At 41.8% G+C, this 18086-nt stretch overlaps 1 protein-coding gene across 2 annotated transcripts in view; it reads left to right on the top strand.

The window, feature by feature from the left end:
• PDSS2 (decaprenyl diphosphate synthase subunit 2) overlaps positions 1 to 18086 on the top strand; it is a 71743-nt gene that overhangs the window by 33585 nt on the left and 20072 nt on the right. The gene's annotated exons all lie outside the window — the stretch shown is intronic.

Below are 18086 nucleotides of genomic sequence, written 5' to 3' on the forward strand. Positions count from 1 at the left end.
CCGGGGAAAGCATTCTACAAAGAGGGAGCCACCACAGAAATGGCCTGTTCTTGTGTTGATACCTTTCAGGCCTTTTATGGAAGGGGGCGCACAAAGAAGGGCCTCAGATGATGAGCTCAGGGTCCAAGTGAGTTCATATGGGGAGAGGCGGTCCCTGAGCTGTTTAAGGCTTTATAGGTGTAAACCAGCACTTTGAATTGGGCCTGGAAACTAATTGGCAGCCAATGCAGTTGGACCAAGATTGGTGTAATATGCTCAAACTGCCTTGCCCTGGTGAGCAAGCTGGCCACTGAATTCTGTCCCATCTGAAGTTTCCAAACCATCTTTAGAGGCAGCCCCATGTATAAGTATAATTTATCTAAGTAATCTAACCTAGAGGTTATCTAAGTATGATAAAAGAATGATAAAATTACTTCATGCACTGCAGTTTGTTGGCTCTCATCCAGTTCATTACTGAGGCAAGACAATGGTCCAGCACATTTGCTGCCACACCTGCAGGTGTAAAGGTGAAGTAGAGCTGTGTGTCATCAGCATATTGCTGACAATGTTCTCCAGAACTCCAGATAACCACACTCAGCAGTTTCATGTAGATGTTAAACAGCATTGAATCCTGAGGAACCCCACATCCAAGGCTCCACAGGGCTGAAGAGCACTCCCCAAGCATCTCTGGAAATTGCCGTATTTTTCGCTCTATAAATGCACTTTTCCCCTCCTAAAAAATAAGGGGAAATTTGTGTGCATCTTATGGAGCGAATGCAGGCTGCGCAGCTAAGCCAGAAGCCAGAACAGGGAGAGGGAGCACTGTGCTGCGCTCCGTCTCGCTGTAATAGCTTCGGGGTTTGCGGCGCAAAGCCTCCACAGGGCAGCGGGGTGAAGGCCCCCGTTACCCTGTGGAGGCTTCGCGTGGCTCTTGCGGTGGGGGGAAGGCACCTCCCAGAAAAGGCCCCAAGAGCCGCGCTCCCTTTAAAGAGTGTGCAGCTCTTGTGGGAGATCGGGGAAGGGACAGAGCCTATCCCAGAAGCCAGAACAGGAAGAGGCTATCCCAGAAGCCAGATCCCTCTTGCTGTTCTGGCTTCTGGGATTCAGAATATTTTTTTCTTGTTTTCCTCCCCCCAAAACTAGGTGCGTCTTATCGTCTGGTGTGTCCTATAGAGCGAAAAATATGGTAGCATCCAAGTAGGACATGAACCGCTACAAAGTAGTGCCACCCACTTCCAATTCAGACAACTGCTCTACAAAGGTGCCATGGTCGATGGTATCAAAAGCTGCTAAGAGGTTGAGGAGGATAAACAGGGAGGTGTTTCCCCTGGCTGTCTCCTAACATACAGGCAACCAAAGCAGTTTCAGTGCCAGAACCCTAAATGAAATGGAGCTAGAAAAGCAGTTTCATCTAAGAGCACTTGGAACTGTTGTGAAAAGTCTAATCCATCCTTGGACATCTGTTACCATGGGAAAATGTGAATGAGTAGACTGTTCACACATACTGTTTGTGATAGGCATAGAACTTTTAGAGCAACAGTGATCACAGGGATGACTGGTTGGACATTTTGGTTATGACCTGGTTCACACCCTGTTTTATGTGAGCATGTGCTTAAGAACAAAAAGTGGTATTGTCTACCAAGTGTATTCTGTGTACACACATGCTAAGATGCACAGAGAGCTATTGCATGAACTTTGTATTTTATAAAATCTGCAATTAAAATCAAGGGGGAAAGTAGCCATAAATCATTCTCAGTCCTACTCAGATTGATGAAAAACATGGATAAAATGCTGCTCATTATTCTGTCTTTAAGTACTTGAGCAAAAACGTGTAATTATTTCAAGCTTGCCTTGAATCAGATCTGTAGTAAATTGAAGCAGAGTAGCCTAAAAACTGCTTGTATTCTCGAGCAATTAAGCGGCATGTCTGAAAGTTCTGCCAAAACATGTTAACACTTTCTCCCACTTTTGACACCTGAATACTTTAATACCTTCTATATACCATAAGTGGAATACAGGCAATTTATTTATCAACTCATTCTTTCTTGCATCTTAAAAAGCATGAACAGTTGGACTATAAGCTGTAAAAATTCTTGACACTTACACTGACTTGACTTAGTATTATTTTGAAAGATGAGTTTTTAGACTTGTATATTTTGCACAAAGTGTATAAAGCCGTGAAGTCCTCCCCCATTTCCCCACTCACCACTTTGTGAAATGTGATTTCAGCTCATTTACTAACCATTGTTGCATTTGATGATACATGACAGGGTAAGGCCATATAAACCCTTCTGGGCAACACTAATTCAGTAATCCCATATTTCCCATTGGACCTAGTGGAGTTTTACTTCTGAGTAGACATGTGTTGTAATGGTCCATGTAAGTAAGTATTTTGCCTAATAATGGAGCCAATTGCTATGATTTCAAAGCCAGGTGGGGCTAACTCTTAAACCACCTAAAATTTTCAGATGGCCATGAATAGGAAGGCACACAACACTTGACATCTCTCCACTTTGCCTTTCCAATTCTGATATGTAATCCATGAAGAACGTCTGCCTCAAGTTGGAAAGCAGGTGGAGCTGCTGCTGCTGCTGCTATTTCTTCCTCTTACAAGCCCTTGGATTCAGCATGGGGGCTGGAAGGAAACCTGTAACCCAGCATGGACAAGATGGCTGTTTCTGTGCTGCTGAGCTGCATAGCTGGCATCAGTCTTTTCCCAGCTGCCCAGCTGATGGCTTCATCAGTTGAGCTGCAGGGAAAGATGGGCAGAACTCCCTGGGACTTGGCAGGCTGTACAGAGAGTGGCCAAGGGTCATGTGTGGCCTGCAGGTTGCTCCACAGAGTGCTATTATTATACCCCAGACTCTGTGGAGAGCTTTTAATTTCTTGCATTCCTAGCATGTAGGACCATCTTCCAAGGCAGATTTATGAGAAGCCAGCTAGTGACCAGTATTATATATTAGGATGTGCTAACAAGTGCAGTGAAACAAATAATTGTGTGTGACACGTTATAAAGTGTACTGGTCATGAGAGACCACAGTGATTGAGGAAGAACATGTTTGTTTCAGTGATTACAGTTGTGATATGCAATATATTTTACATCCAATATTTCTATTATTGTTTTGTACTGTCAGTCCCAAACTAATTCTATCATGGTGTTATGGGCAATTGTCTGAGATTTTGTATGATGCGTTTATCTCTGTATTTCTATCAAGCCAGATAATTAAATGTGAAAATTTGCAGTCATAATGAAATGCAGAGCTGTTTTATAATTGCCAAGGGTAAAATTAGCAGAGTCAATTATTTTCCCCTTAGGCTTTTCCCTGTAGATATTAAAGGGCTGCATGATAATTGCCTTAGGTAACACTTTGATTTTTAAATAACATTAAATATAGGAATTGCTGCTAATCTTGTCACAATTTACCTCTTTGCATTACTGCTGTAGAATATAACTACTATCAAAGGGCTGAACCTACATTGAAATGTCAGTTATGAAACTGCAGATTGCATAAACTCCTTGCAAAGAAGGCACATGGAAACATCAGTGTCTGTCTTGGTGATGAGGTCAATGTCATAGCTTTCTTAGTTCTTTGTTGGTGTGAACATGCCACTTTGCATAACAACGTGTGAGCAGTATTATTTAGCAAATGGATATTTCAGGAAAAGTCATGTTTATTAAAAAAACTAAACTACTATTTTTCTGCTGGAATCCTATTCTGTTATCTGTTTGTGTGTGCAGAATGTGTCAGTTGAAACATCATTGTACTGTATAATTCCAGGGTGCAAAACGTGGCTGTCATATCCAGGGTTTTATGGCAAACTCTGTGGCTGATTCAGCTTGCAAATGTATAGGAGCTGCACTAAATCCTTAACAAGTGACCAGATTCCCATATCAGCTGGCACTTCAGTATCATTGAGCTAAGCAGCAGAACACAATCATGTCAGACCATATTTTTAAGTTTTTTAGCTTTTCAGTCATCTGTGGATCAGTGACAGCTGACCTGTGATTGTAGTCGACCTCCTTGTATGCTTTACTGTGATTGTGAAAAGCCTTTGAGTGAAGTATCTGCAAAATGGCAAAGGTACAGTTCATTTGTGAAGAACTGTGGTGCTATTTTTCAAATTTACATGAACAAAAAGAGGCAAGTCTACTTGGAAGCCACACACATTGAACCTGGAGGCATGTAGGTGGCCTTGGCTCAAACAGACTATTGTAGGTGAGAAGAGTGCTGTTGTGCTCAGATTCTTTTGAGGAACTTCGAGTGGGCATCTAGTGCTATACTAGATGGACCTTTGGCCTGACCCATAAGACTTTTTGTGTTCTTATTTTGAAAGTTAAATCCTAATGACAAGGAAATGGATTTTGAATGCTAACACTTGTCATTTCTTCTTTTGCCCCATTGTCTCATGCCAGAAAAGTATGCGATGTGAACCGGGAGCTCTGTGTGCAGATTTATGTATGGCTTAGCCTATTTTCAACGTTATCTGAAATAAGTGATTTATTACATGAACTGCACAGAAACCTGCCATATGCATCAGAATGCATCATAAATGGTGCATATAGTTGTTTCAGCCATGTGTTCTTCTGGGGTGCCTTATTAAATCCTTGGTTTATAAATACTGTGAAAAATAGATTGTATCATCATAAATCTTTAATTTAAGGGGATGAACTGTAAACATGAATGATCTTCATGATATTTGCTAATGGTTCAAGGACAACTTCCAATTAGTCTGTGCTAGATATTAATTTCTTTTGTGCATTTATTGCCTAGATGATGTGAATAAAGCTTATGAAAGGGAGCATATTAGAGCTACCTTGGCAAGTCCAGATTACTTCTGGTTTGTAGTTTCTTGGTTTCTACTGGCTAATCATTTTAGCATTTTGTCCTGGAATTTGGGGCCAGTAGAACTAAATAGCAAATTTCATTTTGCTACTCTTTAAAAGCTATGGATCATGTTCAATTTAATTGTTGTGCTAGCAGAAGCTGGCACAACTACTCCTACTAGTGCAATGGGACTTCCCCCCTGTCTTCTGCCCTTGCACCCCTGCATCATCCCCAAATCTGCTCTAAAGGATCAAGAGAACCCACAGAACAGCCCGCAAGGGCGGAGAGGAGAATTTGTGCTTGTCCAACAACACAGTCTCTTTAGCATTACTTTGAATACAATATGTTATGCAACAGTATGGTTATGTCATATCTGAGCAGTAGTAAAGTAATTGTTGTGCTATTACACACTAGCCTTTGACACAGGAGCCTTTTCAGATAATTACTAAGGACTTAACAGAGAATTAAAGAGGTTCACGTCGGGGGTGGGGGAGGGAAGAAGAACACAGTGTGAATAGGAAATTCCTTCAGCTTTTCACCTCTGTGGATTGTAGTGGCAGCTATATAAATTTAAGTTGTTCTGAATTTTTGAATATTACATGATCTATGTCAACCTTTAATATCAAAGCACTGGGTTGTCAGTGCAAGTGGAGACTCCAGCAAAGGGAGAGTTTGGTATGTTGTATGAAACACTTGTGTTTGGCACATGTGGCTGTCAGCTGAAGCTATACACAAGGCAATATTGTTTCATTGAACATTAGCTGTTTATAAATAACCAGTGGCACAGATGTACCACTTATATTGTGGCTGAATTTCCGTATGCTAGCTTATGTATTCCTTAAGGCATAAATATGCTGCTTACTAAATAAGCTATTTGTTTACATAAACATCACAGATTTATGCAAGCAGATCTTCCTTCTGCGCAGAATCTAAGTAATTCTGAGCTAAGTTTTGATTTAATTTCCCTTCCCGTTATAGGAAGGGTTTACCTGTATTATGGCAAATAATGTACAGTATGGGCTGACATTGGAACACAAAGGTTATAGTAGTGGTTGCTTATGAGTATGTATGATTAGGACTGGGATCCAAACTACTCTTCATAGTTCTGTTACAAATTAGCTCATAGTAGTTTGTTGGTTATTGTACATGGTGCATTGTAGAGCAGGGCTGAGGAACTGCCAACCTCAAGGCCAATTCTAGCCCCCTTCATGTTCATATCTGACCTATGGTGCACCCTTGCTGCATCCCCCTCGGTGTTGCAAGTCCCCAACCCTTTGCATTTCTGTGTTAGGCAGGAAGAAAGAGTAACCTCTTTCCCTCTGCCTAGCCAAGAAGGGGAGAGAGAAAATGGGAGAGATAAGGAGAGAGAATGGGAAGAACAAAAGAGGAGAATGAAAGGAGGGGGATGAGAGAAAAGGCCCAGCTTCATCCACTGCTGTTGCGCAGACCCTGCGGGATCACCCCAAGGAACTGAGACCCTAGTTATAAAAAGATTCTTCATCCCTGCTGTAGACTAACTGGCAAAGCTGAAAGCTGATCTCTGTCTGAATAAGCTTCCAGTGAAAATGTTGGCAGTAGATGGGCTAGCCGTTGGGGCAGTCCGGGCTTCCCTAAAAAAAGAGAGGAAAGGCATCTGCACTCCATGAAGGGTGTTCTTTCTGTAACAAAACAAAATGAGGATCAATCTAGTAAAAGAGGATGCAGATGTGTCCTTTGTGGCCATAGTGAGTTTAAGGGTAAGTTAGTTTTAACTGTGGAGTTGAATGTGTTAAATATAAGGGATTGTTTGCTACATCCTTGACATTTTGCCACATCATAGCCCTGCCACTGACTTGAAGAATTGGCTGGGGTGTCAGTGATTGTAAACAAATCAAATTCAAAACATCTGTGTTAATTGATTTCTCTCTCATGTGCACATATTCTTTCTCATCCCAGGAAGTAGCTTTATTCTGTGGGAAAGGCCCCTGGAGGTTTTAAACGTAAGACTTTATCCCACCCCCACCCTCGTGACCCAGTTATTCACCTAACTGTAGAAAAGAGAGGGAGCTGTGGGAATAAATCTGGCATTATGTTTCCTTCTCCTGGCTGTTTCTGCCCCCAGGTGACGGGGCTGTTTGGATTAACTGTCATTTTGGCAGCAGCTGACATGCCAGATCCCTGTGCCATAGAAGGAAGGAAATGACTTGATGGGCCTGGACATGTGGGTGTCTCACTACAACATGGTTTGCCTGTGCATTGTTGATCAATAAGGATACGCAAGTAGTTACAAAAAATCTTTTTGAAAAGAAATACCCAAGGGATGGCAAAGAGAGAAAAAGGTAGGAAAATTTGAAGCACTATAACATAAACCTCCAAATAGCAGCTATGCACAGAACAGCAGGATCGAGGTGAGGAAGGGATGTTGTGAGACAATACAGAGGGGCAGCCAAGTTGTACATCTTGAAGTAAAGGGCCACATGAACAATGTAACCAAGAAAGATATCGTACTGTCAGGAGCTGAATGCTGGCAGGTATCAGTAAAGGTAAAAGACCCCTGGGCAGTTAAGTCCAGTCAAAGGCGACTATGGGGTGTGGCGCTCATCTTCACTTTCAGGCCAGGGGAGCCAGCGTTTGTCCACAGACAGCCTTCTGGGTCATGTGGCCAGCAGGACTAAACTGCTTCTGGTGCAACAAAACACTGTGACAAGTGCCAGCGTGCATGGAAATTCCGTTTACTTTCCCGCTGCTTACCTATTTACTTGTACTGGTATGCTTTCAGACTGCTAGGTTGGCAGAAGCTGGAACAGAGCAACGGGAGCTCACCCTGTTGCGTGGACTTGAACTGCTGACCTTTTGATCAGCAAAGCCAAAGAGGCTCAGTGGTTTAGACCACAGCACCACCCACTCCCTTCTGCAGGCAGATATATGGTAGAGCTGGTCCCTGTCTAAGCACAGTCTTTATTCTTGGATATCTCTGCCTCCTACTGGCTGTGTTGTGAACATCACCAATGAGGGAGCGTTACATATACCAACCAGAGAAATAAGGTTCCGAGTCTAATACCAGTGCTAAGTGTGGTTCCTCCCCCCACATTGCCTTTCACAACACATGGAAGAGCTGTTTGGTCACCTTAATTCCAACAACTTCCTCAACCAACTTCATGAGATGTCTATGTCACACACAGAGGAGCATAGAAAGCTGCCTTATACTAAATCAGAAAACTGGTTCATCTGGATCGGTATTATCTACTCTGACTGGTGGTGGCTCTCCAGTGTTTCAGGAAGAGGTCTCTTCCTGCCTTACCTAGAGACGCTGGGGATTGAACCTGAAACCCGCATGCGGGGTGGGGGTGGGGGCGGAGTAGCCAGTAACAAAGGTGCTTTTGCTTGTTCTGCAGTACTGCTTCATGCAGTGATAGTTTCACTGTAGTGCTAAATGAGTTTTTTTCGGTGCATGTTAGCAATCATACATTAATGCCTTCTTCCAGGGGCAAACTATAACTGCATACTTCTCCTGCAAGCCTCCATGTGTGAAGGCTCAGTTGGGCCAACAATATGGAAGCATGTTCTCTTGGATGTAAATGGCCTACAAAGGTGTAGAGGAGAGGGGGTGGGGTGGGGGTGTACACAGACAGACAGACACACACACACACACACACACATTCCAAAAAGCCCATCAGCTCCATTGATGGTCAGAGCAGTTTGCTTGCTTGCTTGTTTAAGGTTAAAAACAATTAAAGATTGGACTGTAAAAGCTGTCAGAGAAATTTCATTATCTGCTGCATAACAAGACATTACCATATATTTGTGACCATTTTGATAACTAGCTGTCCTTATTTAGCCTTAGTGCCCTTATATTTGCTAAGAGAACGGATTGCTGTTATCTGTTAGCGGTGTGCTGAATTTTAATTCAAGCTAATATATTTCATCTGGGAATTAAGGCAAGTCATGTGTAACATTGAAATGTGACTTCTTCCATGTTGAAAGTACAGTGCTGTCAAATAAATATTAGATTTTAATTGGCCCCATATAAGGGATTTGGAGTTGTACTATAGCTCGCTGTTATAATAGTGGCATGGTTTGTTTTTCTGTTATGCATCACATTGTGAATCTTCTGCTTTTGAGATTGAAAAATAATTGTATTATCTATTTTTATTAAATTCATATTCTGCCCTTCCCCCCAAAGGATTATTGTTTGAATCCCCACATTGGGCCGAGCTTCCATTGCTCTGTCCCAGTTTCTGCCAACCTAGCAGTTTGAAAGCACACCAGTGCAAGTAGATAAATAGGTACCGCTCTGGCTGGAAGGTAAATGGTGTTTCTGTGCGCTCTGGCTTCTGTCATGGTCCTCTGTGCACCAGTAGCAGTTTGGTCATGCTGACGAGATGACCAGGAAAGCTGTCTGTGGACAAATGCCGGCTCCCTCAGCCTGAAAAGTGAGATAAGTGCCACACCCCATAGTCGCCTTTGACTGGACTTAACCATCCAGGGGTCCTTTACCTATTGTTCTTAATACAAAAAAGGTTCACAATAACAGCATACCAGCTTTGACTTGAAGTTTATTTTTGTTTGACCTAGGTGAATTTCAAGTAATCTTAAGTTTCTGTCCATAAATGTAGTAGTGACTAAATTTACCAATTGCTGGAAACCACAAAAGGAAGAGTGTTGCTGTGCTTAGGTCCTGCTTGTAGGTTTCCCATGGATATCTGGCTGGCCACTGAGAACAGGATGTGGGACTAGATGAGCCATTGGCGTGATCCAACAGAGCTATTCTAATATCCCTGTATTTAAATGGGAAGATAAGCAGTTCTCTCTGATAAATGGACTAGAGTGGTGAAGTTGTAATTAGCACAGTATGCTGGCACCCCCCAGTGTCAATAATAGCTGAGTTTTATCAGCAGTTTCATTATACAGATACGATTCTGCTTGTATAAGACCACCCTCTGTCCTGAAAAAAGAATTGGGGGGCAAACTGTGAACAATGAAAGTACAGTCTTGCAAAGTCTTAGATGCTTGATGCTTGAACAGTTCTGTTTGCTGAACATACTTTCTTACCTCCTCCTCCTTGCTGCAGCCCCTCTGCCCCTTGAAAAGCTGCTTCTAAGTGATGAGGGGATCCTCTGGAATAGTATTAGATACTGTGTGAAGGGGTGAGAAAGGGGAAATAATTGACAGAAATCAGAAACAACTCTGCCCTGTTGAATGAGCAAGTGACTTTTGCCAGTGCTAGGGCTTTGTTGGATTCAAGCTGGTATTCTCCTGTGATGCTCATTCCTGAGAAGGATTTCAGATGCAGTTCTGTATAGTAGTTATAGTTTCCCTTGAAACTGATTGAACCAAAGGTTAAGCTTCCAGACCCACTTAATTTTGGTTCTTCCTAGTTGTACATTATTGTAGGTTCTATATTCATAACAATAGACACTCACTAATGGGTGATTTTCCATTGGTATCTTTAAAACTTTGGACAGTATGAATTGCAATCAAAATGTTTGTCATTGTTTCACAATATACCAGACTCATGAGATCACTGGTACCTTCATTGTCAACATAACACTATCATAATTTTATTGACAGTTTCAATATAGAAACTTGAATGGAACTTTCCTCCTATAAAAATGGGAATATGTTGTGAGAGAAGCAAAATGAGTAATAACTGTTGGGACTCTACCTTGCCAGATGCTCTCAGAAAGAGGACTGTGTAACTCTCTGCCTGAAGACAACAACAACAACCCATCTACACATAGACTGGTAACTTGCCCAGAATTAAACTTTGGATTTGGATCTCTTGTTCAGGGCTGAATTTAGGAACAGGAGACCCAGGTGACTGCCTGGGGCGTCTGTCATGGGCTGTCTACTCAACTATACACTCAGCAGCTGAAATGAATAGTGCAACCGGTTCATCTGCACTTGTAAAGCTGGCAACACTAACCTGTGTAGATAGCATTGTGAACCTAAAAGAAAATGTGCAGAATTTTACAGTTTCAGTATCCATTCAATAAATGGATTGTAATTGTGATCAGATGTATGTGCAAATTTATTGTCATACAAATCATGCCTCAGAAGTTGTGAAATGAACTCCAAATATAATAAGAGAGTATTCAAAAGATGAACCAATTGTGGAGCAGGGGGAGAGAGATACTCCTTGCCTAAGGCATCATTTGATCTAGGAATAGTCTTGTTTCTGAAACCTGTGTGGAAGTAGCTCATATACAGATTTAAATTAGTGGGTTGTCTAGCACAGTCCTGTTTTCCAATTACTACTGGCGGGTCTCAGCCAGACATCCTTCTCAGCCCTACTACCTTAAATCTTTCACCTTGGGATGTGTTATAATGATGCACTGTAATATTGTTTTCAGCACTAAATAATAAACCAGCAAAAACAGTCAATCTTCAAGCCCAATACAAATAGGCTATCAAAGCCATTTATATACAGTACATATCCTACCTTTTTCACAGAACTCAAGGTGGCTTGCAAAAATTTAAAAAATACAGGTAAAACACACATAACTAAGGACATAGAACAGAGTATGGTTAAAAAATAAAACAATGTAAAAATAGATCTATTAAAATTCAGATAAAAACACCAACAGTACAGCATACTATCATGAGCCCATTCCTTAAAAGCAGTCAGTTCCCCAAAACATGCCAGATTAAAACAGGTTTCACCAGCTGGCATAAGGACAACAAAGAAGGAGCAAGTCTAGCCTCTCTAGGAAAGGAGTGTTGTTGTTGTTGTTACTTATTAAATTTGTTGTTATTGCTTATTAAATTTGTACACTGACCTTCATCCAAAGATCCCAGAGTAGTTCACAACAGAAAAATACAAGATGAAAATCCAAAGTACATATAAAAACACACCAATAACCCCCCACTCCTACAAACATTTAAAAAGGCATAGAACGTTATCGGGCAAACACCTGGTGGGAGAGAACCATTTTCACCTGGCACTTAAAGATGTAATGTAGGTGCCAGGTGAACCTCCCTGGAGAGAGCATTCCACAAACAAGGAGCCACTGCAGAAAAGACCTGTTTTCTGGTTGCCACCCTCCAGACCTCTTGTGAAGGAGACACAGAAAGAAGGGCCTCAGATGATGATCACAAGGTCTGGGTTGATTCATATGAGGAGAGGTGGTACTGCTGCCTTCACTGCCACTAGGTAGGCTCGATGATGAGCCCTCACCAGTGTTCAGTTGCATTCAACCAGAGTTTTCCTCCACTTGCATTCAAGCCATCTTCCAGATTGTTTCCTTGCCCTAAGCTCCAAAGTCTGGGATCTGCCACCGGGAAGACTACCTTCTGCATTCCCATCAAATGTGCCTGTGGGAATGAAAGAAGGGTGTCTCCTGAAGAGCTAAGAACCCGGGTTGGTTCTGTCAATAGTATCTCATAGAGAAAGACAAAGGTTCATATGGAATAACATGGTCTGTCAGATAGCATGGACCTCAGCCTTGTAGGGCTTTATAGACCATAACCACCACTTTGAATAGCCAGTGGAGCTTTTTTAACAAGGGTGTCGTGTGCTCCCTATAACCAGCCCTGGTCAACAGTCTGCTTGCAGCTTTTTGGACCAGTTAATGTTTCTGAGTAGTTTTCAAAGGCAGCTCCATATAGAGCGTGTTACAGTGACCCAAATGGGATGTAATATGTCACTGTAGCCAGATCAGACATCTCCAGGAATGGCCACTGCAGAAATCTGGGCTCAGGACTGAATCCAGGAGCACCCCCATTATCCTATGTCTAAAGTAGACTCCAGTGCATGAGAATGATGGTGATAAAAAGTGGCTCATCACTAAAATGAAAATGAATGCCCTATGCCAAACTTGTGCTAAAATGAGATGTATGAATTATAGGCAAACGAATGGCACCTCCATTTTTTCTAAAGGGTTTACTTTTGTTAATCTAGTGTTAGTACTATGGATTAAGGATGTGTGTGACAGGCAGACAGACATTTATATATATATATTCGCTTCAATTGATTACTGAGGTTCTTGCTTGAATAAATTTCCCACCCGTTCAGCACATAAAGGGAAGATAAATATTCCCTAGAGAGCATTCTGCGTCTTCTTAATGGTTTTTAATGGTGCTTTGGTATTCAGGAAAAAAGTAATAAATTTGTATGTGATTGTTTTTACTACTGCAGCAAATGCTTAAGTGCCAAACTAAGAACCTTCCTGAGAAGCAACTAATAGGAAAGATTAAGATGTCTTTGATCACCTGTTCTCTGAAGGGACAGAAAGATCTGTAATGCATTTTCCTGCTTCATGGTGTAAGAAGTCTTAAAATATTTTCTTGACTCAGGTTTTAAGGAAGGGGGACTATAATTAAGTAGATTCTTCATGTACTGCTGTTCTGTACAGACTGAAACTGACAGAATAAAACTTGCAAAATCTTGTCGTCATTGAACTCCACATTCTGAGGTGCCTTTTATGTCAGTCTGGGATCCAAGCACTGTTAACTAATGTTGACTTAATGTGCCATTTTGTTAATGGGAAAAAGTGGCAGAGGGTTCATCTAGCTCAGTGTTCTGTGCTCTGAATGGCAGCAGTTCTCCAGAAGGCTGCCCCAGCCTTCCCTTGGAGATTCCAGGGATTGATCCTGAAACCTTTTGCATGCAGAACACTGAGCTGTGACCCTTTCCCAAACACTTCTGTTTAATGTATTGGGTGCTAAATGGCTCTTCGGCCTTAAACATTATTTATTGATATGGGACCAAGCCTGCTAAACTTGTGACTCCACAAGCTGAATGCAGCTCTGTTGGTGAGACCTCCTAGGTGCCTGACAACCTCTCTTTTTGCAGCAAATAAAATAAAAAGATTTAATTAAAAAAAGCTTGGATTATCTGGTGAATCCCTAACCTCTCCTTGTGAGTTTTTGTAAAACTGATTAGTATTAAGCAAGCCTCAATATGTAGGTTCAGTCCCCAGCATCTCTAGGTCGGGCTAGGAAAGATCCCTGCCTGAAACCCTGGAAAACAGCTGCCAGTCCATGTAGACAATACTGAGCTAAAGGTAAAGGGACCCCTGGTCCAGTTGTGGCCGACTCTGGGGTTGCGGCGCTCATCTCGCTTTATTGGCCGGGGGAGCCGGCGTACAGCTTCCAGGTCATGTGGCCAGCATGACTAATCCGCTTCTGGAAAACCAGAGCAGTGCACGGAAACACCGTTTAGCTTCCTATTTACTTGCACTTTGACGTGCTTTCGAACTGCTAGGTTGGCAGGAGCAGGGACTGAGCAACGGGAGCTCACCCCGTCGCGGGGAGTCAAACCGCTGACCTTCTGATCAGCAAGTCCTAGGCTCTGTGGTTTAACCCGCAGCGCCACCCGCGTCCCTTAATACTGAGCTAGATGAACCCAATTGTCTGCCTCAGTATAAGCAGCTTCCTATGTACCAAGTGAGCCTATTTACACAGAAGCACAGAACTATAGAGTTCAAAGGACCCTGAGGGTCATCTAGTCCAATCCCCTACAATGCAAGAATCCCAATTTTTCATACATGACCATCCAACGTTTGCTTAAAAACCTCCAGGGAAGGAGTGCCCACCACCTCTCCTGGGAGTCTATTCCACTGTTGACACTACACACTTTTTATCTGCTCGTGGAAAACATTAGTCCAGGTTCATTTCATTGACCTAGAGGAAAACTTACACATTATGATAGGAAGTCATAATAGGGGGCAAAGCCCTTGAGTAGATGAAACTTACTGGAATATCATTAAACATAAGACAGTATTTATTGCAACAGTTTAATACTAATCTTATAATTCACATGCTTACTAAATCTCTGATACATTACTGCCTTGAGTTCTACTATATCAATATGGCAATGATACATATCAAGTTCTACATTTCCAAGAAGATGTAAGAACCGTGCCAGACAAGATTATAATTGTAAAGGTCCACTTCAGGCTTTTACTTAACAAATCAGCTAAAGTCTGGAGGTGAACAAAATAAATAATAAAGGCTTTGTTTTGTTTGTGTCTGGAAACTTTTCAAGTGCATTTTCAAAATTCTAATTGGAGCCCTGTTTTTCAGCACTGGGGTCATGTAGTGCACAGTCTACAAATTGCAAGTTTCTGCACTAGGGGATTTCTGCACTTGTGCTTTTCTATTAAGTGCATTTATTCTTTATTTACAAAAATATTTTTAATCTGGTCTTATAGAGGCAATTCCCTTTGGACAGGCAGCCAAGGAATAAAAAGTAGTGTGTGACAAAGCTTTAAGCCTGGGGTGGGGAACCTTTTGCAGCTCAAGGACCTCATTCACTTCTGTGCAACCTTCCAAGGGCCACATGCCAGCGGTGCGTGGCATGTGGGAAGAGCAGTGGATGTAAATGTTGTATTTGTTTCAGTAGGTTTCTACACACACTCTCACACCCCTCTTTGCCCTCCATCCAGAGAAATAGGCATTACCAGTGTTCAAGGATACATTCTATTCAGGCAAAAACACTCGTGGTGGGTGTGAAGCTGGGCCAGTACAGCTGTGACTTGGGAGAGACCAGAGTTCAGAAAGACTCAGGTGGCTGCAGTTTCCCACCCTTGCTGAAGCAGTAGGTTAGGAGAGTAAAAGAAAACATATCCTTAAGAAGCAAGGAAGCAAAGTTATTGGCAACTTGAGAAGGCAACTTGAATGAGACCCTTTAAAGCAGCTTCACACTGTTGTTGTTGTTGTTGTCGTCGTCGTCGTCGTCGTCAAATTACTGGTATCTAATAGCATTTCCCCAAAACCCAGCAAGTTCTATCTTAATGGTGAATTGATTTTTAGGCATGATCACAGAGAGCTTAATTCTGCTTTTAAAACATCTCTCTTTCAAACAAATAGATGGTTAGTTGGAAATGGGAAGTGTGCTTTCAGCTAGCAAGTCTATCTGGAACTTAGGAGTCCAGCACAAGCAGTTTTCTTGTTCATCCCTTGTAACGTTTTTCCTTTATTTCTCTTCAGTTAAAAAGAAATTCCCCAGGACACTTTTGCCTCAATCCACTGCTTTCTCGAGTTCCCCTTGTTATTTCAAACTCTTCGTTCTGTGACATATGAACACAGAGTATCTTTTTTTTGCTCTCCATATAATGCTAACTTTTTTCAGATTATTTAAGGAGTGCAAGTGCTCCATCATACCAGCATGTTGTCTCCCTCCTGTCCTGTTCAGGCTCTTAAAAGCTATTTATTCTTCAAGTACTTGCAGCCTTTAAGATGGCTGCTCACAGTTTGGTTGGCTGCATTCATTGCTTGATGTAACTATTTTGTCCAAACAGTTAGATGGGGTGTGTGTGTGAGGGGCTGGGCAGGGAGAAGAAAATGGAAATTATTTGAGTCGCCCAGATGATCCCAACTGAGACAATAGCAAAAATGATAATTTACACAGCCTGAATCTCAGTGATGCTTAGAGAAAAATATACAATAGCTATTGAAATATTGCAGAGATCTGGTTTTTTTCCCTTCTTTAGCTGTAAGATGCCTTTTCTTGTATTCCAAAGCTATATTCTGCTAATGTTGCTCAGAGAATTTCTCCCCACCCCCATCTTTATAGACAGTTGTTACTAGATTGGCAATGCAACATAAATATGGTGTTATATTAGTCTAACTGTCCTGCTATGATGGCAATATTCAGTCTATGTACTTGATTGATAATTCTGGGCCCCCCCAAAATTTGCATAGTCCTCCAACAGTGATTTTCAAATTGTTCTCCAAGAAAACCTGGATTTTTCTCATAATTTTTTTCTGGGGTGTGATCCTCAATGAAAAAATAAATGATGGACAGGCTCCATGAAAGGAAGCTTGCCTACCACTCTGAATCATTGTTTAATATTTGCAGCTACAGGGCAGTGTTGGGCGTGATCTGGACTGAGCTTTTCATACAGAGCAATACTGAGGTCCAATTCATCTGGGCAGCACTTTGCACAAATGGTGCAGATCCTAAAAACCTAATGTGCAGAAATTTACCAAATCACAACTCTGAGAGCAAGTGTTGTCTGAAGTTCAAAGATTGAAAATCCCTGCTGTAGACCTAAGAAACAATGCCTTATATTGAGCCAGACCGTTGGTATTGTCTACACACTGAATTGCAGTATACTCTCCAGGATTTCAGACAGGAGTCTTTCCCAGACCTACCTGAAGATGCCAGGGATTGAATCCGAGCTTTAGCTCCTCCCTGAAGTGATTTGCCATGACTGGGAATTAAACCCAGGCTACTATGGTGAAAACACAAAGCCAAAACCACTAGACTACCTGGCACCTTAATCATGCTATGAATAATATTGAGAAGGTAGCATTTTTCATATTTTATATAACCTTTATCTAGTAGGTGTAAAGTTCTGATTAAGTAACTTACTATACTGTTGAATATTTCAGATTTCAGAAGCATCTTTCTAAACTTGGAGCACTGGTGATGGTCGGGGAAGTGGAGAGGGAAAGAAGTATATGACCTTGTGTAGTACAGTAACCAAAAGTACGAGCTCTGGGTCCTCAGTTCAAATATCACTTCAGCCATAGACTCAGCAGGGCACAGGGCAGGCGTAAGATTATGTTGGCATTCCTTTGGGATTGGTTCAGAAGGTGCAGCTGGTGTTGTGGCCCGCAGTTGTTGAGTGGAACAACTGGATGCACAAATGCTACACCTGAGCTGAACTTGTTGTTGATCAGTGACCAGACCATGTTCAAGTTCTTCTGCCCCTGTGTAGACCTGTAAAATCACTTCGACCATTTGGGGGAAATCTGCTTGTGGTCCTGCACCCTACAGTATATCATAGCGCGAAGGCCATGAAAGCAGGCATGCCAACTGTGGACCGCTGTTCTGAACTGGAGTTAGGAGAACATCAGATTTCTCTTTGGTGGAGGCTAGTGATTATATAATGCCATGCTGAAAGAGGAGTGAGAGACAGGGGTTGGAACGTGTGCATGAATGAAGGGTCTGTGAACATAGGGACCTATGGTCCACTCCTGATCCCTAAGCCAGAGTTAAGTGTTATGATTGCAGTAGGACATTAGTGACCATTAAACAAGGCTGCTGAGAAGATAAACTTTAGAGGGTGATTGTTAAGGGGCAAAACACAATTGTATTTATGTGAAACCTTTTATAGACTCGTACTCTATGGATGTATAAACAGTAGCTTTATTGCAAGAAAGATTCATTGCAGATGAAAAGAAGTGCTCTTAGGGTGTAAGAAGTAATTGAACAGTTTAGTATATTGTGTGCCTATGAATTTCATATAGTGTTGATTTTGATGTTTTATATATGTTTACAGGAAAAAAAATCTGATTCTTCAAGAAATAATTACATTGAAATTAGTGAAAACCTGCCACTTCCTTATATGT

Source organism: Podarcis vaucheri (genome assembly GCF_965113315.1).
Source record: "Podarcis vaucheri genome assembly, chromosome: 3".
NCBI classification, from domain to species: Eukaryota; Metazoa; Chordata; class Lepidosauria; order Squamata; family Lacertidae; genus Podarcis; species Podarcis vaucheri.